The 22,411-nt window shown below is 49.4% G+C and overlaps 1 pseudogene; it reads left to right on the top strand.

The window, feature by feature from the left end:
- The first annotated feature begins 11,853 nt into the window (after positions 1 to 11,853).
- LOC114070701 lies at positions 11,854 to 21,179 on the top strand (annotated as a pseudogene).
- Positions 21,180 to 22,411: the final 1,232 nt, after the last annotated feature.

Here is a 22,411-nt window from a genome sequence, read left to right as displayed (position 1 = left end):
TTTATACAGTTTTACAGTATAGGATTACATCACAAACATGCATATTCATTAAATTGCAACATCTACTTGTAATATTCATATATAGGCGGAGTCTTTAATTTGGGGAGGTTTAGAGGTGGGAGTTCCTGTAATCTTCATCATGGGCAGTGGTCGTTCATCATCTTCCTCATTCTAAACTTCTGAACTGTCCTGAAATCGTTTCCTAATTTGGATAGTTGGCAAGTGTGATAGGGTCAGGTTGACTTCTTTGGCTCGTCCTAAGATTTTCTGATGTTGTTATCTCTGTTTTATGCTTTGAATGTTCCATCTTGTCAACATGTTCTGTTCCTCAGAAAATTTATTATTTCTGTGGTTTTCTGATACTAAGGTTTTGGAGCTATTTCCACAATTTTTGTGTTTAACCTTTTGTTTCTCAAAGACTGCCTCAGAGACTGTTTCCTTTGAGGGGCTTCAATACAATACCAGACTCCCCACTTAGACCAAGTCTGTGGGACACACAAGATGGGGGCTACTGAAGAAGGAGGGAATGGAAACATGATTTTTTTTTTTTTAAGAAAACATCAAAAGCATAGAAAATAAAAACATGTACCTAAGGAAAGACCTTCTTGTTCACATGAGTTATGGCACACAGTGGGAGTGTCAGTCAGCAAACAATATTATCCAGTTTAACATCACGGACTGTTCTTACCCAAAAATCAAATCCCCTGGAATTTTATCCCCTTTGATGGTACCTAGAGGGTCTTTTTGGGCAGGACCAGCTCAACTGTTAGAGTCATTTAACTACGTTATTGTGATACCTTAAAGATTTTGTTGTATTTTCTTTTTTGTAGATATTAAAAGTAATTGTGTAGTAAATGTAGATGTAAATGTAGCTGTATTATGTGCCACCCTTTAGCATAGGAGTTTACAGAGACCCAACCATATTCCCCCATTTTATATCAAACTTTCTAAATTCCTTTAGAGTTTTTAGATTTCTTTTCAAGGTAGAATTGTAGAAAAACACCTCTATTGGACAACATGGCACCCCAGACCTGTACAACAAGATCCCACAAGAGACAAAGCAACCTTCAAGGGCAGAACTTTGGAGGAGTTCCAAGGACTGGATGTACTGTGAAGAAGATAAAGATGAGGAAGAAGGGGTCCCAAAGACCCCAACTCCAATTCCCAGAGGGGCGTGTCGGGGGCAGAGTTGTGCAGAACCGGGAGGTGGAGAGTTCTGGGGTTGGACGGACCATCTTCTACAACTGTCGAGCCATTGCCTGGGAGGGCTCGTCATGTGTGTTCCCCTGGGCCTGTGGGCCTGGTTAAAGGACCTGCTCTTTAGCTTCTCTTACACACTGAACTGGCCTGGAGTTTTGTCTCTTTAGGTTCCAGGATGAACTAACTGGGTGGCTTTTGCTCAATGCAGATCCCAGTTTTTACCAGTCCACTCCACCATTCAACTTTCCCCGAGGCTGGCGCAGGGCAGGGAATATGATACATCCACTGCATGCCCAGCTCTCTGGCCCAGGTGCCCACAAGGGTGTTTTTGAGAAGAGTCCTGCTGTCCAGCTCCAGTTTTTCTGGAGTGCCATGTCTCCACAGGACTTGCTTTTCCAGGCCCAGGATGGTGTTGTGGGCAGTGCTGTAAGGCACAGGGTGTCTCTCCTGCACTCCAGGGCTTGTGTCCACCATTGTCAGCACGGAGAACTTGCCTTGGTGGGTTTGGGGAGTGTGCTGGGATCAATCTGCCAGGCCTCCCCACATCCCTATTTCAGTCATCATCCCCCACACCACAGGGGATTTATCCTCTTGGCCTGTTTGATGGCAGCAAATGTTCCACAGTTCTGGATAAGCTGGCAGGTGGTGTCCATGGGTAAATCCACCCCTGGATCACAAGCCCAGTGTATGTGTTGCACCTCTGCCCTGAGCACCTGAGGTGTCACAGGCCCAGCGAGCCAGGAAGAATTCCCCCTTGTGTTGCCAGTCCAGCTCTCCCTGAGACACTTTGATCTTGTCAGTGCCATCCACCTGTCCATGGTTGGGTGTCACTCAGTAACCCAACTCTTGGGGACCTGTGCATCTCCAGGATGGACTTTCACAGCCAACCTCTCTCCCCGTGGGGCAGGAGGGCCTGCCCTGAGAAGGCCTAAAATGCCATCAGACAATGCCAACAGTGCAGGGTCTCCTGCAGCTCTCTGGGAGATCTGGGAGCTACTGGTGGCACCATGGGAATGTTTTTGGTGTTGAATGATGCTCAAACCAGCCTGGTTCACCAAACTCCAAGCACACATCCTGCTTTTGGAAGTTGGATGTGACAGAGAAGCTGGTAACTGGCCTTGACTGTGAAATCACCACGCAGCCCAAGACCTAGAATTAGAATTTTTCTATTTTGTACCTGTTCATTATATGTTTTCACTTTATGCAGTAATTGCAAAAGATATATTCTTGGACCCCGTGGTATGCAGGAAATACACTTAGATCAGACTTTGAATTTCTATTGTATTAGATGTGGAGCCAATGAGAGCTTGGAAGAAACTCAATGGGCCAGATTTTATTGTTGTAGCACACACAGATATGTGTATTTTCTGATACATACAGATTTGCTGTAGAGTGTGTATCTTGCGGCCTTGGGGTGACATCTTGTGGGTTTGTGTGTCAATATAGGTTTAGTGTGAAGGCTAAATATTTTGTGGTCTGAGGGTGACATCCTGTGGGTTTGTGAGATAATACAGGTTAGTTGTGAGTTTTGTGAATTTTAGGAGGTTTTGATCAAGAAGTAGTGTTTGAATTTGAAGAGTAGATATTATTTGGCAATGTAATACTTGTGGTTGTTAGTATATTACAGATTTAATCGTTTACCTTCATAATGAGAGCTAAAATGAGAAAAGAAATAAATGCTAAAACTCCTTGGAACTTGATGAATGGGGATGTGGAAATGTTTCAACACCTCACAGGAATTTTATGAAAACCCGGACTCCTCGCTCAGACTTCAGAGCCACTTTGTCATTTGGGAACCAGGAGCTCTCCAGCATTGGGTGCAATAAATACCTTTGCTGTTTAGAGACACATATTGGGCTCTAAAGCACTTTTTCTGTGCTGTTTTGGCATCAGGGTTAGGGTTTGGGTTAGGGTAGGGGTTAGGATTAGGATAGGATTAGGGTTTGGGCTAGGGTTAGGATTAGGGTCAGGGTTAGGATTAGGTTAGGAGTAGGGATTGGGTTAGGCTTTAGGTAAGGGTTAGGATTATGGTTAGGATTATGTTAGGTTTAGGGTTTGTGTTAGGGTTAGGGTTAGTGTTGGGATTAAGGTAATGTTTGGGTTAGGATTAGGGTTAGGGTTCAGGTTAGGGTAAGGGTTGGGGTTAGGGTTAGTGTTGGGTAAGGGTTAGGGTTAGGGTTATGGTTTGGATTTTGTTTGGTTTAGGGTTTGTGTTAAGGTTAGGGTTAGGGTTCTGGTTAGGGTTACCGTTAGGGTTAGGGTTCTGGTTAGGGTTAGGGCTAGGGTTAGGATTAGGTTTAGGATTTGGTTAGGATTAGAGTTTGGGTTAAGGTTAGAGTTAGGGTTAGGATTATGGATAGGATTGTGTTAGGTTAAGGGTTTGTGTTAAGGTTAGGGACTAGGGTTAGGTTAAGTGTTTGGTTTAGGGTTAGTGTTAGGGCTAGAGGTAGGGTTTGGTTAGGCTTAGGGTTTGGGTTAGTGTTAGGATTAGGGTTAGGGTTAGGATTAGGGTTAGGATTAGGTTAGGTTTAGGGTTTGGGTTAGAGTTTGGGTAGGGTTAGCATTAGGGTTCGAATTAGGAGAAAATTAGGGTTTTGGTTAGGGTTATGGTTAGGTTTAGGTCTTGGGTTAGGCCTAGGTTAGGATTAGGGTTTGGGTTAGGGTTAAGGTCAGGGTTAGGATTATGATTAGGATTATGTTAGGTTTAGAGTTTGTATTAGGGTTAGGGTTAGGATTCATGTAACGTTTGGGTTAGGGCAGGGACCTGGCAGCCCACAGGAGTCGGGATGGGATGGGACAAATTCTGAAAGCACAGCAGGGAGTGTGGAACACCCAGAAGAGGGAGTGAGCAGCACACATCGGGGTCTAACCATGGGACAGGAAGCCAAGAAAAAGCCTGGGGGTAGAACAAAAACTACAACTGAGACTGGCCACACAGTTGCTCCTGTGAGGCAGGTAATGACACCTGCAGGTCATCAGGCAAAAGGGAAAGTACCTTTTTCAGCAAGTGATTTGAACAGCTGGAGGGAGGAAGCAAAACTATTTAGGGAAAATCCTGAGAAGGTGGCTGAGAGATTTGAATTAATTGTGAAAAATCAGGACATTGATTGGTCAGACATAGATTTGATACTCTCAGAACTGACAGAAACAGAAAAGGAGCTTGTAATAAAAGCAGCAAGAAATCATGTGGAAGGACAGATTACAACAAATGTTTTAAGGGGAGACATAGATGAAAAAATGTATGAAAACCCACCTGAAACCTGAACAACCCTGAGCATTCTAAGTTATTGGATCAGTATAGAAGATTGGTCCAGGTGGGATTGTGAAGCCTTGCACCCAAAGCAGTGAATTGGGCTGCCTTGTACGATGTAAGGCAAGGACGGGACAAGACCCCCACGGCATTCTTAGACAGACTTATAGCTGCCATCAGAAAATACACTGCCCTGGATCAATCATTGTTGCGATATTATTTATATGATAAATAAATGGTCAAGTGGACCAGAGAGACACCAATCTGGTGTGTAGCAAAAGATGCTTTATTAAAAAAAAAAAAACAAAAGCTTAAATAGTGGTTTCAAACTGTACCACTTCATAACGTGACTTTGTTGACCAATCCTAAACAAGCACTTCATTGCACATGTGTAATAGAGCACTTTATGGAGTACAACTCCCAGGATGCCTTTCTGGTCCCCTTCCTGTAACCCAAAACGCCACATCTCCCGTCTTTGTTACAACAAGACACAGAACAGTGCAATTTTGAAATCCTTTAGTTAACTACTTTTTTAACAGAACATTTTTCATTGACATAGTAACCTTATTACTTGTATGACCTTTATGGACTTGCAAATTCCAACAAGTATTTACTTAAATCTTATTTACCTAAGGGATTCATGCAGTTGGGTAGAACAAAAACTCTATTATATGAGGGTCTATGTATAACTGGGAAAAACTTACTTTTACTTCAAGAAAAAAAGGTTGGGGAGGACATCTTGTTCTCAGCTGCCCCTTATTAGGGTGATGTGGCAGAGGTAGTGTTTGCTGTGGGAGTGTGCTTGTTCCAGGCATATGGCATAAGGTGCATTTTGGTTCACATACATTCCTACATTCACACAATCTTTCTCTCACTCATTCTTAGGCGGCCGCCTCAATCTCTCCTCATTCTTGCATACCTGTAATCTGTATTTTGTCTTTATTTTTCAGCCACACATTTCAGATTTTAAGTAGTAATTAGTCGTGAGCTTGTCAGTCCTGTTTTAAAGGGGAATTAGTATAAGGAATAGATAGGCTTAACAAATTTAATGAGATCTGTTCTGATCCAGCACCTGCTTATGCACATGCATATTCTCTTTTTCCCTTTTTTGTTTAGAACACTAAAGGTTAATGAATTCAAAGATAAAATATGGGTAAGTAACGCCCGCATTTCTGAGTTTGTACTTAGAAAAATGAATAGATAAGTCACTATTACAATTTGTTAACACAGCTTGAAATCCAGTGTCTTCTGTGAGAAGTCAAAGTCGGTCATTCCAAGTTGTCTCTGGGTGTTGAGGTGTAGGCAGTCTTCAGCTTTTGTCTAGCTGCTTCTTCTAGTTGCTCTTTAACAAAAAGCTTGTAATTTTGTTATTGATAGTTCAGTCAGTTTAAAGTGACTATTGTGGCAGAAACAGATGTGAGTTAGGTAATTTCACAACTTTCTGAAGCCGAAGGCTTAATGATGATTTTTTGTTGATATTGTATTCACGTTTCTGGGAAAACAGAATATTTGTATGTATTAATTAAGCAAGATAGTTATAACAGTTAAACTTATGTAGAACTTAAAAATTTTAAGCAACATTTAGCAATTTTTACTGTTAGTAATTTAAACAAAGTTACAGGGGAGTTAGAAATTTATAAAATGTATTACCAAGGCATTGTTGAAATTTTTCTCTTATCAACATAAACACATAACTAAAGGCAGTTCTTGTAGGGAAAAACCTTTCAAGGAAGTCTTGCTTATTAAAATTTTCATTAAATGAGTTTAATGCTTTGTAGAGGATATGTGTTTGCCCAGTTTGGAAAAATTGGACTTAACAGAGGGATTTAGATCAAAGGATATTTAATTTTCACGGGTTCTAGGGTGACTTCTAGATGAGAGTTTTAGAGAGCTGAGAGGATCTTGCCTTTTTTCCTGGGCAAAACTGCCTTTACTGAAGAAAACTTTTTGGAATTAGGCATTTAATTAAATTATTCTCCACAAAAACCTTTCCAGTAATTTCTAAAGACTTTTCTGTAAAACATATAACAGCGAAACGGTGTCACACCAGGGTTGTATGTTTGTCGTCGCGGTGAGTACAGCAAACTCCGGCGCTAACTCTGCTCCGTTTTGGTGGCGAGTTGTCTTTTGATGCTCTGGCCTGGTTTCAGCTCTTTCCATGGTGGAGGGGCAGTCTTGTCCCCCCAGGGGTCCTGACACTGGCCACGGTTGCCGGGTCTCGCTCTGCCTCAGCAGGCGCCACCGGTTCCAGCTCGGCACTTGCTGCGCGCGGCTGTAGCAGGACGGAATCTCACAAGCGGTTTGGCTTTCGCTCTGCTCGGCCCACACTGCTGCCGTGGGCTCTGCGCACAACGCCGCTGTTCCATTTGCAGGCACAGCAGCTGTTGTTCGGTCACGGGCTCTGGGCGCGAATTGTGTTCTGCGCGTGCCTCCAGCAGAGACCCCCACGAGATGGCCACGAGACAGGGAGAGAAGGTTCCACTGCCTGCTCTAGGCATGGGCAAAACAGCACCGCCCAAGCTTCAGCGTGGCCGCCACGTGTCTGCAACTCTGCAATGGCTTGGGGACTCAAAGCCTGTCCCCTTCCAACAACTGCACAACTCAAGCCAAGTGCCCGCTCCCCGAAATCCACGCATCTGCAAAAATTCTGCAAAAAAGGCGTATTTTGGGACTTTTCTTCCATGTTCTCAGCACCCCTCCCCTTCTTTGTCTGGTATCTAGTTGAGTTTCATGCCTGCTAATGTTTGGGGGGGGAGGAGATTTAAAACTTTTCTCCATGGACACGTTTGAGTTCTCTTGTAAATTTTGCAAAGTGTACACTTTTTTTATCCTTGCTTTTTCTCTGTTTCTCCATTTTTCTTTCCAAGCAGTTTTACGAAGGATTCTGATTAACAGAAATCCTGGTACAGTTACTTTTATCAATCTCAAAAGTCCAGTTACATTATCTTTCTTCATTTGTCCCCAAAGTCTCTTTAATATTAAGGCTTTTGCATTTTCCTTTAATTCACATGAATTAGAAGTTCCTATTTTTTGGCCTCTCACCTAGGACACAGATGCAGCTTTTTCTTCATACTTCTTACTTCTCTTTCTTCCTGCTGTTCCAGGGTATTTGTGCACAGCTTTTCTCCAAACTCATCTGTGGTTCTTCCCGCCAATGCCCATCAGAGGTTTTTTTCTCAGGTACTTCGCTTCTTTTGCTTTTCTCTGGCTAGCGTCCATCAGCGCTAATTTAGGCTGGTTCTTGATGCTTTCCGTATTTTTCCCTGTTACAGGGCGCCATATGTTGCAATATTATTAATATAATAAGGAAAGGGTCCAGTGGACCGGAGAGACTCCAATGTGGTGTGTAGAAAAGGTCTTCTATTGAGAGAGACAAAAGTTTAAATAGTACTTTCAAATTGTAACACGTCATAACATGACTTCCTTGACCAATCCAAAACAAGCACTCCACTGCACATGTGGGATAGAGAACCTTATGGACCACAACCCCCAGAATGCTTTTCTGGCACCCATCCTGTAACCCAAAATGTCACAGCAAAGGAGTCCAGGAAGGCTGGAGATGCTTTAAGAAGGAAATCTCAAAGCTCCGGGAGCTGTGCCCATGGACCCTAAGACAAGCCAGGGAGCAAAATCATGGATTGGTTAAACAGAGAACTGTGGCTGGGGCTCAAGGGAAAGAGGGGTAGGAAACTTGGGGGACTACAATGATGAGGTGAGGTCATAGAGGGGGAAAATTCAAAGGGAAAAGGACAAACTGGAACAGAATTTGGCCATTGTTTTCTCCTATGTGCACTGGAAGAGAGCAAAAAATGTGTCTCAGAATCCATGGGCAGCAAAAGGAGGGCTCAGGAGAGTCTCCATCCCTTCCTGGGTGGAGAGTACACCACAGTGTCAGGGGAGAAGGAAAAAGCTAAAAGACTTCATGCCTCCTTTGCCTCAGTCTGTACTACTAAAACCACTTGTCCTAAGGATTCTGGGATCCCAGGACTGGAAGCTGGTGATGGGGAGCAGAGTGAAGCCCCTGTAATCCAGGAGCAAATGCTCAGTGACCTGCCCTGCCAATGAGACCCCCACAAGGCCCTAGGCCCAGAAGAGATGCACCTGAGTCCAGCATCCCATGGCACGTGCAGGACATCAAGGGGATCAGGCCCAGCCAGTGTGGGGTTGGGAAAGGCAGGTCCTGCCTGACCAACCTAGTCTCATTCTGTGACAAATGACCCCCTCAGCAGCTGAGGGAAAGGCTGGGCATGTGTCTGTCCTGACTTCAGGAAAGCCTTTGAACCCATCTCCCACATCATTTCCTGCACTAACTGGCTGCTCATGCCCTAGACGAGGGAACTGTTTGCTGGGGGAAAAACTGGCTGATGACCCAGGGAGTGGTGGGGGATGGAACTAAATCCAGGTGAGACCGGTCACTAGTGGGCTTCCCAAGGGCTCAGGGTTGAGGCTGCTCCTGTTTAACATCGTTCTTGGTGGTCTGGATGAGGGGATCGAGTGCCCCCTCAGGAAATTTGTGAAAACCATGAAGTTGGGTGGTTGTGGATCTGCTGGAAGGTAGGAAGGCTCTGCAGAGGAATCAGGACCAGGGCAGTGATTGTCCCTCTGTGCTGGGCACTGGGGAGGCCCCACCTCGAGTGCTGTGTCCAGTTCTGGCCCCTCAGTGCAAAAAGGCCCTGGAGGGGCTGGAGCGTGTCCAGAGAAGGAAACGGAGCTGGGGAAGGGCCTGGAAAACATGTCTGATGAGGAGCAGCTGAGGGAACTGGGGTTCTTTAGTCTGCAGAAGAAGAGGCTCAGGGAGCACCTCATCACTCTCTACAATGACCTGAAAGGAGGTTTTAGTGAGGAGGGGGGGGGGGTCAGTCTCTTCTACAAAGCCTTCAGTGAGAGCAAGAGAGGAAATGACCTTGAGTTGCCTTGGGTGAGGTTCAAATTAGATACTACAAAATTCTTATCTCACTGAGAAAGTGTTTAGGTGTTGGTATAAAAACCCAGGGAGGAGATAGAATCTCTGGAAGTGTTCAGATGACATCTGGATATGGCACTTTGGTATATGGTTTAGGGGTGATTTTGGTGGGGCTGGCTGACAGTTGGACAAGAAGATCTTGAAGGTCTCTTCCAACCTTGATAATTCTGTGATTCTGTGACCTGTCATCACAGTTTCCAAGTTTGGAAAATCCTGAGAATGGTTTCTCAGTTAGGTTCCTCAATGGGACCCATTCACACCAAAAAAAACTTTACAGTTTTAATCTCACTTTGGTTTCTCAAGAGGTTCCTCAACTCTGCTGCTGTTCAGGGACTCATCCCCAAAGCCCCTGAGAGTGATGAAATGCCTGGGGCTGTTGCTGTGCTGCTGAGCTGGGCCAGGCTCCTGGCACACAGGGAGCTCCTGGCAACCAAGAACAGCTTCAAAGAGACAGCTCTGCCCAGGAGCAGCTCCTCTGCACAGCCCAGCAGGAATGAGGGCACTGCCTGCAGCACCCAGGGCACAGAAGAGAATGCAGAGAGATGAGAGGCAGCCTGGGCTGGGAGGGGACTGATCTCCCACTACGGGCTAAACCTTCCCAGGGTTTGAATGAAGAATTCTTTGGCTGTAGAACACTTAAACTTCTGTTCCTGTAAGGATCTCCTGACGCTGCCACATCCCACAGCTTGTAGGATCTTTCAGAAGGCCTCTCCCAGTGCCTGCAGGGCAGAGGAAGTGGCCCTATGGCAGAGCAGGGCAGGAACTGCAGGCAGCAAGGGCAGACAGGAGAAGGGAGCAGGAGGTGAAAGGGATCCTGGGCTGGGAGGACAGGGCAGAGCTCCTCAGGGGAGGAATCTTGGCAGCCCTTTGGCACGGGAAGTTTGTGGCTGCAGAGCAGTGCAGGTGAGTTGCTGCCAGTGGCTCTTGCAGCTGCCAAATGCCAGCCCTGGCAGAAACTGTCAGGATGGCTGTGCTGGAATTGCTGGGGGGCAGCAGGAGAAGCTGCTGCAGAGCAGGACTTGCTGCTGCTCCATCAGAGGCCCAGGGACAGAAGGTTCCCTGTGCCAGGGCCCTTCTCAGGAAGCACATCCACTGCAAACACCTGCCCCTTCCCAGCCAGTGCAGGGGGTCTGGGATCTGCTCTGCAGCCTCTGCCCATGCAGAGCTGCCCCTGGGCCCTGGGCTGGAGATGGGCTCTGGCAGCACTGGCAGGGAGCTGAGCTGGGCACAGGGAGGGGCCGCTGGCAGGAACAGCTCCTCACACACACCCAGGCAGGGAGGGAGAGGCAGCTGCTGCCACAAGTGCTGGCCAGGGGAATGTGGCTCCTCCCTGCCTGTGTCTGTGGGACAGAGCCCTTCCCTGAGCAGCTCCTGCCTGGGCTCCTTTGCCAGCCCAAGCAGAGCCTCTGCCCTCAGGCCCACGAGGGCTGGGCTGGGCATTGCCCTGCAGCAGCCAGAGCCCAGGCAAGGACAAGACCCTGATTTTCCTCTCTCTCTGGCTGTCACTTTTCCCTTGGCAGCAGCACTGGGGCATTTTCCTGCCATCCCCTGCTGCCTGGGCTCTCCTTGTTCTCACCCATGGCTTTTCTGAGCCAGTGTGGGGTTTGGGGGGGCAGATTCCTGTGCAGACACAAACTCTTTGGGTGCTGCTGTGGGGATGTGTCTGTGGGAGCAAAGTGCCCAAGTGCCCTGCAGGGAACTTCAGGCCCTTCAGGTGTTTCCCTGGGTGTCCTGCAGGGCTGCAGGTGCCCTCCAGGAGGGCACAGCTCTGCCATAGCATCTCTGTGCTGCACAGGATCCCCCTGGAGAAAACTCCTCAGTCCTAACTCCATGGAAATGCTCTGGGAAACTGCAATGAGCATTTTTTGCCTATGTCTGGGAGGGGAGAGAAGAAAAGGTGAGGAGTGTGTCAGTCTGTTCTTTGGACATGGATTCCTGGAGATCTGTGCAGTTTCTCTGTATGGCAACAGTTGAGTGTGATGGTCCTCCAGCTCCAAGCTGCCAGCACAGGGCAACTGAGCACAGACATGGGCAGAGCAGCTCTTCTGTCTGCACTGAGGAACCGTCCCTGTGCCCTCAGAACCTACAAGACTTGGCATGCAATGGAATAGAAATGTCAGGGATTTCAACCATGCACAACCACTCCTAACTGCGGCAGGTGCAACTGGGGGAACAAACACAAAGAATTCCCTCAGCTTAGTCTATGCCAGGAGAACAAGAAGGAGTCCTTGGGAGCCCATCCCAGAGTTCCTGCTCCCAATGGTGCCCTCAGGCAGCAATAACCTGAGCTCAGGGGTGGGAGCTGCAGGGAGGTCTGACTGAGGAGAGAGGATCTGAGAGTGGGGTGGTTGTGAGACGTGTCCTGTTTGGTTGCAGCAACCTGGTCTAACTCAGCATTGACTTCTCCTCCTCAACAGATCCAAATACTCTGAGGAAGGAGAAAATGCCCAACAGCAGCTCCATGGCCCAGTTCCTGCTCTTGGCATTGGCAGACAGGCGGGAGCTGCAACTCCTGCACTTCTGGCTCTTCCTGGGCATCTCCATGGCTGCCCTCCTGGGCAACAGCCTCATCCTCAGCGCCGTAGCCTGCGACCAGCACCTGCACACCCCCAGGGACTTCTTCCTGCTGCACCTCTCCCTCACAGACCTGATCTGCATCTGCATCACTGTGCCCAAAGCCATGCACAACTCCCTCTGGGGCACCACAACCATCTCCTACACAGGATGTGCTGCACAGGCCTTTATCTTCTTCATCTCAACAGAATTTTTCCTCCTCACTGTCATGTTCTACGACCGCTACGTTGCCATCTGCAAACCCCTGCACTACGGGACCCTCCTGGGCAGCAGAGCTTGTGCCCACATGGCAGCAACTGCCTGGTCCTCTGGGTTTCTCGATGTTCTGCTGCACACAGCCAATACATTCTCCCTGCCCCTATGCCAGGGCAATGACCTGGGCAAGTTCTTCTGTGAAATCCCACACATCCTCAAGCTCTCCTGCTCACACTCAGGCTACCTCAGGGAAATTGGAGTCATTGTGGTTAGTGGCTTTTTAACTTTTGGTTGTTTTGTTTTCATTGTTTTCTCCTATGTGCAGATCTTCAGGGCTGTGCTGAGGATCGCCTCTGAGTAGGGAGGGCACAAAGCCTTTTCCACGTCCCTCCCTCACCTGGCCGTGGTCTCCCTGTTTATTAGCACTGACACATTTACCTACATGAACCCCTCCTCCATCTCCTCCCCATCACTAGACCTGGCTCTGTCAGTTCTGTACTCGATGGTGCCTCCAGCACTGAACCCTCTGATCTACAGCCTGAGGAACCAAAAACTCACATATGCCGTGAGGAAAATTTTGAGTGTGTGTTTTTCAAAAGCAATAACCTGCCCCTCCTCTTCTGCACAACACTCGTTTGTGACACATTTTGGACTCAGCCTTTTCTCTTAAGCTTTAGATTGTGGTGGAGTGGGGGGCTTTTGTTTTTTGTTCATCTGTATCTAACACTGAAATTTTATACTTCATCCCATATATAATTCACTCTCTTTTTTTTTTTTTTTCCCACAAAATGTCATAATCAGAATCCATGTTTTGTGTCTACTGAAACAAAATAAAGGTTTATACAACAAGGTATTTGTCAAACATCCTCGCTGTGATAGTTCTAACATGAGGTATCCCAATCTCTGACTGTTAGAAAGAACATAAATTCTTTTTCCTTCATCCTTCTTCCAAGACCTGCCCTGAAGCTGGAGGGCATTTTCATGTTTGCAGATGTGGAGTGGAAGAGTCACAGCCCTGCCAGGGAGCACCAGAACTGGGTTTTTCCAGAGCTGCTCTCTTTGCACTCCCCCCTCTCCTTTGCTGTGCATGTCCAAGGCCTGAGTGCTCTGGCAGCTCAGTCACTGTCCTGCTGTGTGTCAGTCCTGGGACCACAGGCAGGGACAGGTCCTGGGCACTGCTGGGACAGGACTGCACTCTTCAACATCATTTCCATCAGGAAAGGGGATCCCCCTGGGCAGTCCCTGAAGACTTTATTCTTTTTAAGGGGTTGGTGTAAAGAACAAGCCAAGGAATAGACTCTCCCAAGTCTCCTGGCTTGGCTTGTTTCCCCATTCAGGTCGTGCAGGAAGAGAAGGACTCACTGTGGTACTTCAGGGCCTGAGGGCTGGTTCAAATGTTCTGTGCTGGTGGTCAGTGGCAAAGGGTCTCCAGGTCACCTGCCTGGGGCTCTGCAGCTTGTGCTGGCTCTGATGGCAGGTGAGGACGTGTGTGTAGGAAATGAGGAACTGCAGGAGAGCACAGAGGATCTGCAGGGACAGCCCGTCCCATAGAGTCAGCAGTGACTGGAGCCCTGGAGCAGAATCCTGACCAGGGTGGAGTCACCCACAGACAAAGTACTAAATGTCCCTGGGAACTGGTAAAGGAGAGTTCTGCAACCCCAGGGGACACAGCAGAAACAGAGAAAGGACTCTGGCCAGTGCCTCCTCTTGCCCTCAGTGAACTCCCACTGTTCCTATTCAGCTCAGGGAGGGCTGTACCAGAGCCAGGGCTGGGCTTTCCAGGAGGGTGTCCTGAAGAACTCTGCAGCCCACAGGCTGGATGGAGTGGAGCCCTGCCCTGCTCTCTGTGCCATTGCCAACAGCCCATGGTCCTGCCCAGCCTTGTTCTTGGCTACTGAGCCTTCCAGGAAGATGGAAGAGGGTGGAGAGGAGTGATCCCCATCCTGCTGGCTCTGCTTCCCAGCCTGAACAGCATGGCCAGTGTAGGGTCAACCCAGGGTGCCACAGCCCCTCCCTCTTCAGAGCAGCCTTTCCAGCTCAGGGCCCTGCAGGGATCCCAGGTTGGGATCTGCAACTGACCAAGGCAGCCTGGACACACTGCCATGGGGAAAGGGATGTCCCTGGAGAAGAGCAAGGCAGCATTTCTGTGCCTTCACAGACGAATTCATGGCACAGATAACCCACTTTCTGCAGCCCCCCTGGGGACAGGCTGCTCTGTCCCTGGGCCAGGACTCTGTGCTGGACTGGGCAGAGAGGCTGGCACTGAGGGTCACAGTCAGGCTGTGCTGGGCATCTCCTGCAGATGACACCAGGGCTCCTGCAGTTTCTCTGAGTTCCATTTCCTGCTGTCATGGTGAGTTTCCAGCCCCTTAGCTGATGGGGATGGAACCCATGAGCATATGTGTTGTGTCCTGAACACTACACTGGAACTGTGGGATAATAGAAAAGGTTTTGGTGTCAGGGATGTTGAGAAGGCTGGGCAGTGTCACTGGGAGATCTCTCCCAAACCCTTGCAAAGGCCAGAGCCATCCCAGAGCTTCCTGGGGCCTTGGCAAAGGTAGACATGGAACCAGTCTGCAAACAGGGCAACAAGGCTTGGCAGAGTTCCAGACTGCTCAGGCTCAGCAGGGAAGGGGACGTGGCAAGTCCTCCTGCAGCCATTGCCAGGCATGGGATGGACAAGACAGGGATTGCAGAACCCCTGTAGGAGGGAGAAGCAGATGCTGTGTGCCCAGTCTTCATCAGGGCCTTTGACATGGTGTCCTGTGGTCTCCTTAGAGCCAGACTGGTGACAGCTGGATTGGACAAGTGAAACATGTGGTGGGTGGGAAGTTGAAGGACTGATGAGGGTCAAAAGTCATGGCATAAATTCCTCTTGGCAGCAACTCCCAGGTGACATCCCTCAGGGATCAGCCCTTAACCATTCCTATGGAACATTTCTATGGTGTCTCTGACTGATGGGATGAAATGCACTTTCCACTCCTTTGGGGATGATGCCAAGTGGCAGCGAGTCTGAGAAATCTGGTCTAGTTAATAGTGACTTGTACAAAAAACCTGGTCAATGTGACTGAGTTGGATAAACTTGTCTTGCCATCAGGGGCCCACCAAGGCACAAGACAATGAAGAAAAAACTCATGGGTCAGAGGAAAGGCAATTCAAAAGGGGGGCAAAAGGACCAAACACAACCAAAACAAACCCAAATAAACCCAGAATGACAGAATATGCTGAGTTGGAAGGGACCCCAAGGATCATCCAGTTCAATCCTTAGTCCTACACAGGACCATCCACAAGGGTCCATCATGAGCCTGAGAGGATCATCCAAACACTTCTTGAGCTCTGTTGGCCTTGATGCTGTGCCCGCTGCCCTGGGGAGCCTGTTCAGTGCCCAACCACCCTCTGGAGAACAACCTTTTCCATAAGATCCAAGCTAACCCTGCCCTGACACAACTCCAGGCCATTCCCTCAGTCCTGTCCTTGGTTCCTCCAGAGCAGAGCTCAGGGCCTGCCCCTCCTCTGCATCTCCCCAGGAAACTGTGACTGCACTGAGGTCTCCCCTCAGTCTCCTCTTCTCCAGTTGAACACCCCAAGTGCCCTCAGTGTCCTCACACACCTTCCCCTTCAGGCCCTTCCCGATCCTCATGGCCTCCTTTGGACACTCTCGAATGGCTCAATTTTTCCCCTCCATTGTGTCCCCCCAAACTGCCCCAATCTTGCAGGTGAGGCCACCCCAGGGTAGGGCAGAGCAGAGCAGTAACATGGAAAGCACAGAAACTCTTGGCATAAAAGGGTCACTGACAATGGGAAAACTCATGGAATAAAGGGGTCATTGTGACACTGCAGGACCTGGTGGAACCTTATCTGTTGGGAAACACAAAGGGATGTGTGGGGGTGTTACACTGACAACCAGGAGAATTTTGGACCTTTACACATCCAGATCTTGATGTGTCCACACATCTCTGCCTGGGTGTGGGTGTGAATTTACTGTAATGTGAGTGTTGTTATTGTGAATCTATAATTCAGTCACTGTTCAATTGCAGTAAATGCTATTGAATTCCTAAATAGCTATTCATCTGGACAATGATTAAGGACTACTAATCTTCTTTGCCCCCTTCTTATGTTTGTTCCAGATCCTGTGCCCCTTGACCGTCTTGCATCTCAAGGCTCTGTGTAAAACACTTTCTTTTATAGAAAAAAATATATATTTTTGTGAGGTCCACTTTAAAAGCTTCCTCCTTAGCTAAACAACAAAACAACTCCAATTAGTTGTTGAAGACTTGAAAAGGTGAAGACAATTAACGGAACGAAAATAATTTGTTTTTCTGTATTTTAATGAGTCCCACAGTGTGTTTACAGAAAAGTCCATTGTTCTCAACTATGGAGAGAAGACTGAAGAAGTTGCTCAGGAAATCAGAAGCCAAACTCCCAGTCCCTTGAAGCATTGCTGGGTCCCACTGAGGGCAGGCACTGACAAAGCCTCCCCAGGGACTCCTGAGAGCAGATCCTTGCAGGCCGGGAGTACAGGCAGACAAAGCAAAGTTGCTTGTGGTGGCCTGAGTGGTAGAGGCAGCTGCCAGATCCAAGGGCACAAAGGCCTGGGTGCCTTTGGGCCTTGCAGCCCTGCCAGAGCCCTTGGCCATCTGTGCTGCAGGTTGTGCTCCCCTGTCCCTGCTACTCCTCTGGCCTTGCAGGCTGCACACACCCCTCCTGCTTTCCCACCCCTCTCCCAGCAGCATTTCTGGGCCCTCCCTGATGGCTCTGCTGTCCCCCAGCTCTGGCTGCTGCCATGTACACTTGGCCTTCTTAGCTCTGATGCTGAGCCCCTGTGCCACAAGACATCCCTGACAGAGCCCAGGCCCTTCTCCTGGGGGTCACTGCAGAGCTGAGCAGATCCAGGTCACCTCTCATTGCTCTGCCAACCCCTTGGGCCTGCTCTGGGCCCTGCAGGTCCTTACCCTGCTCCCAAGGGCTGTGGGGGTGCTTAATGGTCAGGGCTTGAACTTTAGAGCTCAGGGTGGGGATTGGGCAGAACTTTGGCAGGTTTGTTGTTCTGCTGGCAGGGTCTGCTTCATGATTAGGGTTTTAGGCTGGGTCAAGATTAAAGTTTGTGTTTTCATACTAACAATGCAGGTTTGGGAATGGGGTGGGCATTAGACTACAAATAAGAGTCTGGAGTGCTGGTTCGGGCTTTTTCCGTCTTGGAATTAGGGCAGTGGATTCCTCTTAATGGGAGGGGCAGCGTTTTTGGGTACTGTTGGGGTTTGAGGTTACAAAGTGCATAAAGGTCCATCAGGAGTGTTTGCACAGTCAGTGTTTCAACACCCTCAGCATTATCTGAACCTGTTTTTACCGCATCAAAATCTTTCCTTCCCCAATTATCATATCCCTTTTGTCCCAGTTCCTCCCAACCTCCACAACTCTTCCATCAGGATGGGCTCAACTTTGTGCTAATGCTGTGCAATCTCATGGAATCAAGGAGCCCCTGGGAAACTGAAGAACCTCCTGGAATTACTGGGCTATTGTGACCCTGAGGAAACCCATGGAATCAAGAGGCCACGGTGGCACTGCAGGGCCCCTTGGAGCCAAAGGAACCCAGGGACAGTGGGCAACCTCCTGAAATAAAGGGGCCATTGTGACACTGCAGAAACACCTGGAATCAGGAGGCCACTGTGGCACTGCAGGGCCCCCTGGAAACAAAGGAACACAGGGACACTGAGATCTGGTGGAAACAAGGGGCCATTTTGACCTGTGGGGCCTCAAGGAAGAAAAGGAACCCTGAAACCTTTTAGAACCTCATGGAATCAAGGGACCATTCTGACACTGAGGAACTTCATGGACATAAGAACCAGTTGATGGTGCTCCTTGCCACTGACCACCTCACACAGATGCTTTTGTGAGGCTATGGCGTGTGCTTATTGAGGCCCTGACGTGTTCCAGAGCTGGGACATGGCTTGGGGAGTTTCCCGGGATCCTCCTATGGAAGTTCACTGTGGGCAGCACAAAACACTCTCCAAACTCGTTTCCCTGTACCTGCTGTGTCCCCTGGGATAGCAGAGCTGCCTTTTCCACTTGCCAGCAAGATTTAGTACTTTAGCTCTGGGTGACTCCACCCAGTGCAGGATTTTGCTCCAGGGCTCCAGTCACTGCTGACTGGATGGGACGGGCTGTCCCTGCAGATCCTCTGTGCTCTCATGCACTTCCTCATTTCCTACACACAAGTCCTCACCTGCCATCAGAGCCAGCACAAGCTGCAGAGCCCCAGGCAGGGGACTTGGAGATCCTTTGTCATTTCCATTTCCCATTGGCCACCAACACACAACATCTGAGCCAACCCTCAGTCCCTGCAGTCCTAATGGGTCCCTGCCCTCCCTGCACTGTCTCCATGGAGAAACAAGCAAAGCAACAAGACTTTGCAGAGTCTATTCCTTGGACTTCTTCTCCATACCAGTGTCGGGAAAAGCCCTCAGCCTTCAGGAAGTGCCTGCAGGGGAAGCCCTTTGCTGATGGAAGTGCTGGTGTGGAGCCCAGCCCTGTCCCAGCAGTGCCCAGGGCCTGTCCCTGCCTGTGGTCCCAGGACTGACACACAGCAGAACAGTGACTGAGCTGCCAGAGCACTCAGGCCTTGGACATGGACAGCAAAGGAGAGGGGGGAGTGCAAAGAGAGCCGCTCTGCAAAGACCCAACTCTGGTGCTCCCTGGAAGGGCTGGGACTCTTTTCCCCTCCACATCTGTAACATGGCAATGCCCTCCAGCTTCAGGGAAGGTCTGGAAGGAAGGGTCAGGGAAAAATAATTTGTGCCCTTTCTTACAGTCAGAGATTGTGAATCCTCATTTATAAACTATCACAGGGTGGATGTTTGAAAAAGACCTTGCTGCATGAATATTTATTTTGTTTAAATGCACACAGAGCAGGATTCCTGATTAGTACATTTTCTGTGTCAAGAAAAAGAGGAAGAGAGTGAATTATATATGGGATGAAGTATAAATTTTCACACAAAAAAGAACAGAAAAGGAAAACCCCCCACCCCAACACAATCTAAAGATTTACAGGGAAGGCTGAGCCCAAAATGTGTTACACAATGAGTGTTCTGCATAAGAAATGATGCAGGTTATTGCTCCTGAGAAACATCCAGTCATCATTGTCCTTATGGCATCCTTGAGCTCCTGGTTCCTCAGGCTGTAGATGAGGGAGTTCAGGGCTGGAGGCACCACCGAGTACAGAACTGACACAATCAGATCCAGGGATGGGGAGGAGATGAAGGGGGGCTTCATGCAAGCAAATGTGCCAGTGCTGAGAAACAAGGAGACCACAGCCAGGTGAGGGAGGCATGTAGAAAAGGCTTTGTGCTGTCCCTCTTTAGAGGGGATCCTCAGCACAGCCCTGAAGATCTGCACATAGGAGAAAATAATGAAAAGGAAACAACCAAATGCTAAACAGGCACTGAAACCAAGAAGCCCAATTTCCCTGAGGTAGCCTGAGTGTGAGCAGGAGAGCTTGAGGATGTGTGGGATATCACAGAAGAACTGACCCAGGGCACTGCCCTGGCACAGGGGCAGGGAGAATGTATTGGCTGTGTGCAGCAGAACATCGAGAAACCCAGAGGCCCAGGCAGCTGCTGCCATGTGGGCACAAGCTCTGCTGCCCAGGAGGGTCCCGTAGTGCAGGGATTTGCAGATGGCAACGTAGCAGTCATAGCACATCATGGTCAGGAGGGAAAACTGCTGACATGAGAAACATAAACAGAAACACTTGGGCTTTGCATCCTCCACAGTAGATGGTTGTGGTGCCCCAGAGGGAGTTGTGCATGGCTTTGGGCACAGTGGTGCAGATGCAACCCAGGTCTGTGAGGGAGAGGTGCAGCAGGAAGAAGTCCCTTGGGCTGTGCAGGTGCTGGTCGCAGACTACGGCGCTGAGGATGAGGTCGTTGCCCAGAAGGGCAGCCAGGGAGATGCCCAGGAAGAGCCAGAAGTGCAGGAGCTGCAGCTCCCTCCTGTCTGCCGATGCCAGCAGGAGAAACTGGGCCACGGAGCTGCTGTTGGGCATTTGCTGTTCCTTAGCACAGGGTCTGTTCAGAAAAGGAAAAGACAGGGAACAATTAAGAGAGACCCCTCTCAGCAGAGATATTCCATCTTTCATAGTAATCCCCCCAAATTAATTGTATTTCCCTAATTCTGGCTCAGAGTGCTGTGAGCAGCAGGAGCTCTGCCCATGTGCTTCCAAGGGCTCAGTTTTGCTCTGCTGCAGTGGGGACATGGAGCTGGTTTGTGACAGCTTTCATGGTCACACGAGTGTCAGATGTAACTCACCTTAAAGGGAAAAGCTCCATCTCTGACCTCTCTGCTGATCAAAAGAGAGTGGAATGCAGAATAGAGGCTTATATTATCCTTAGAATAATTTTTTATGTTACATATGTTCCACCATGAAATCTGCAGAATGTTCTTTTTAGGAGTAAAAATTCCTATTTTTATGACTGAAAATGTGAAGAGCCTTGAGAAAAGACAAGAGACGAAAGGGCTCATCTCTCTGTAATTGAAAGAGGACCCAGGAGATATACAGAGTCCTTTAGCCTGTTTCCCATCTGCCCTCCTCTTTGTGCTGCATTCACTTTGATTTCACACAAATAAATATTGAAAAACACACCCACAAATACCTGTGCAGTGCTGAGAACAGGACAATGTTGCTTCCAAGGGCAGCTCTGTGCAGTGTCCCCTGTGCCAACCCAGAGGTGCAGCTGTGCCGGACAGAGCAGGACAGGAGCTCTCCCGCAGGGAAGCCAAGGGCTGACACAGGACAGTGCCCACCCCCAGGGGAAGGCTCAGCATTGCCCAGGATCCTGGGCTCATTTCTGAGACTCCCTGAAATATTCACCTTGGAGAGTAAAAGGGTTGGAATTGGAGCGCAGTCTACTGAGCTGAGAGAACAATGTCTGTGCTCCAATGCCTAAGCAGGAAACACACAGCAGGAACAAATTCCTTTCCTGGAACCCCTGTCTTTTCTGAGCTGTGCCAAAAATTCTCCATGAAATATCCTGTAGTGGTGTGGACCTGTGAACAGGTCTGAGCCTGCAACAGCGAGACATGGAAAAGATCCTCCCTGCCCTGCCAGGCTTTCTCCTTGCCCAGAGCCCTCCTGCCCCAGCCCTGGGACCAGCTCCCAGGGCTGGCTGAGAGCTGCCCCGGCAAGCAGCAGAGTCCCTGCCCAGCACAGTGCCCTGGGCTGCAGGCCCCTGCTCTGCTCCACAGCCCTGGGCAACCCTGGCTGCACCCCTGGCTTCACAGCTCTTCCCAACTGCCCCAAAACAGACCCTCCTCACCCATCCCATCAGCTGGGGCTGGGCCAGCTTGATCAGATGCCTCCACAAGCTCCTACTTCTGCAGGCCCCTGCACTGCCCTGCAGCCAGACACACCGTGTCTAGCCCTGCCAAGATTCCTCCTGCAGGGAGCTCTCAGCCCTCCTGCCAGTGCTGAGCCCCTTTCAACTCTGCCTGTGCCCTTCTGGTGTCCCTGGGTTGCCCTGGCAGTGCCCTCATCCCTGCTGGGCTGTGCAGAGGAGCTGCTCCTGGGCAGAGCTGTCTCTTTGAAACTCCTCTTGGTTGCCAGGAGCTGCCTGCATGCCAGGAGCCCAGCCCAGCTCAGCAGCACAGCAAAAGCCCCAGGCATTTCATCACCCTCAGGGGTTTTGGGGTTCTTTACATGAGAGTTCCTGAGAATAAGTTCAAACAACTTCTCAAGAAGTCCAAGTGAGATTGAAACACTAAAGTTTCTTGCAGTGCTAATGAGTCTCACTGAGGGACACAACTGAGAACGTGTCCCCGGTTCCACTTAGAGCAGAAAACTGCAGACGGTGATGACAAGGATGGACAAGCAACAGAAAGGTGGCTCTTGTGTTGGGGAAACCTGGATGTGTTTCCCTAATCCAAAGGACCAAGGCCTGACCCCCAACCCCTGGGAAGGAAGATCCTGTCCCTGCCTCATTGCTCAGGGCTCTTCCTGGGGGACTGGGATGTGGGATGTGCAGTGCCAAGGGCAGGACGATGGGGTGGCACCTCCCAGGCTGCTGAGCAGGGACAAGGAGGCCAGGAGGCCCCAGGGTTGCAAGGGCCACTTGTCTCCTCCTGGCATCAGGGGCACAACCAGCAGCCATGTCCAAAGGCCTGCAGAACGTGGCTGTGTCAGGGCCTTTCAACTTCTGCACAGGCCTCTCTGCTGTGCAGCCCAGGCTGTCCTACGG

Source organism: Empidonax traillii, unplaced genomic scaffold (assembly GCF_003031625.1).
Source record: "Empidonax traillii isolate 1590-97213 ecotype Southwest subspecies unplaced genomic scaffold, ASM303162v1 scaffold1664:size92259, whole genome shotgun sequence".
Lineage (NCBI taxonomy): Eukaryota > Metazoa > Chordata > Aves > Passeriformes > Tyrannidae > Empidonax > Empidonax traillii.
This window is presented reverse-complemented; position numbering and strand designations above follow the sequence as displayed.